Genomic DNA, 1,756 nt, shown 5'->3' on the forward strand with positions numbered 1-1,756 from the left:
AATAATGTTTTATTTGCAAAACCTTAATGATTTTTATGGGCTATGGTGGTTTGCAAGGAAAGTTTAGAACAACGAGTTCAACAAGACAAACAAAAATATGTATAAAAAGAACACAAAAATACAATAAGATACATATGAAATACATAGGCATCTGTATTAAGGGAGGTTAATGAAAATGGAGATTTGGGTTATACAAGAATGAATGAAGAAATTAATGCAAGAAAGAATTGAGTGATCTTCCCAAGACTTCCAAAAGAAAAATGTCAATATATTCTGTTGTTGTTTTTGTTAAATGTCATTGAATCAGTTGCAACTCATAGCCACTTTATAGTCTAGTGCATTAACCCACAGCACCACACCATATTTGTTGTTGTGAAGTGCCGTCAAGTCGATTCCGACCCATAGCGACTCTGTATAGGGTTTCCAAAGAGCAGCTGGTGAGCTTGAACCACCGACCTTGCAGTTCAAACGACTTTGCAGTCTGACTCATTAGCTCACAGCACCACACCAGCATATGGTTAAATCAACCCTGTCAGGATATGTGTGTGATTCTCTCTTTTTACTTTATTATTTTGTTGTTTTTGTTTAAAGCAAAACTCTTGTTGTTGTTGTTGTTGTTGTTAGATGCTATCAAGTCGGTACCGACAAATAGCAACTTTATGTACAACAGAAGGAAATACTGTCCGACCCTGGGCCAACCTCACTATCGCCACGCTTGAGCCCACTGATGTTGCCACTTTGCCAATCTAAAATTTCAAAAATCTTGGGAGACAATTGTGTTAGAAATACAAAGTTCTAAAGTGAACTGAAAAAAAATTTGTATACATTTCGCATTACAATTTTTAAAGGAAATGGACTTTTACTCATGGTTTTATGTTTTTACATTAAAGAGACCAGACATGCACCCTCCCTGCACTCTCCACAAAATTATATCATTCATCTCTATAGTTTCCACTTACAATGAGTTCTAAAGGGGCAGTTGTTTCACCTCTGCATATCATAATTAAGTTTTTATTAGTATTAGATAAACATCTGTTTTATGTTATTAGCTTCAAAAGGTTAATAGGTTCATCATGTCTTAATGACCCATATGCTCAAAAAAAATTGGAAAACTACCGCTTAAGAGTGTACAGAAGACAGCTCAGTAGTTTTATTTTATTTTATCTTATCATTTTATTTCATCAACTCTACATCTACCTCTCTTTAGCAAAGAAATTTGTTTTCCTATGAATTGTTATTAAAGCCTCTCCTATGTCTTTAAAAGGGACTGGTATGTCCTAACTTCTTAATGATAAATCAATATGCTTTTTTAAAAATGTTTTATTGTGAATTATGTGATAGCTTACATGGGAGAACATTAGTTTTACATGCATCCTATCGTATATCATTTCATTCCCGTGGCTACAATCCCCTCCATGCATCATCAACCAACCAAAGGGTATACACTACAAGCTTGTCCCTCAGTCATCAGCACACAGTCCCTCTCCCTCTCTGGCTCTAGAGTCCCCAGCTGCTCCATCTCTCCATGTCATCGTCTCTGCCTCCATCTCAGCCATCATTGTTTCTCTGTGTAGGTTCCCACTCTCTGCTCTTCTCCCTTGATGGTCCCAAGGACCTCTGCTCCTAGACTGCAAAGTTAATCACTCCCCTCCTTGCTACAAAATGTCTACCTTTACATTTCCAGCCCTCACAATCAGTCCTGATAACAATTATTCATTTCCTTTCATCATCCCCGCCTAGACAGATTGGACACTAC

This window comes from Chrysochloris asiatica, unplaced genomic scaffold (assembly GCF_000296735.1).
Source record: "Chrysochloris asiatica unplaced genomic scaffold, ChrAsi1.0 scaffold00167, whole genome shotgun sequence".
Lineage (NCBI taxonomy): Eukaryota > Metazoa > Chordata > Mammalia > Afrosoricida > Chrysochloridae > Chrysochloris > Chrysochloris asiatica.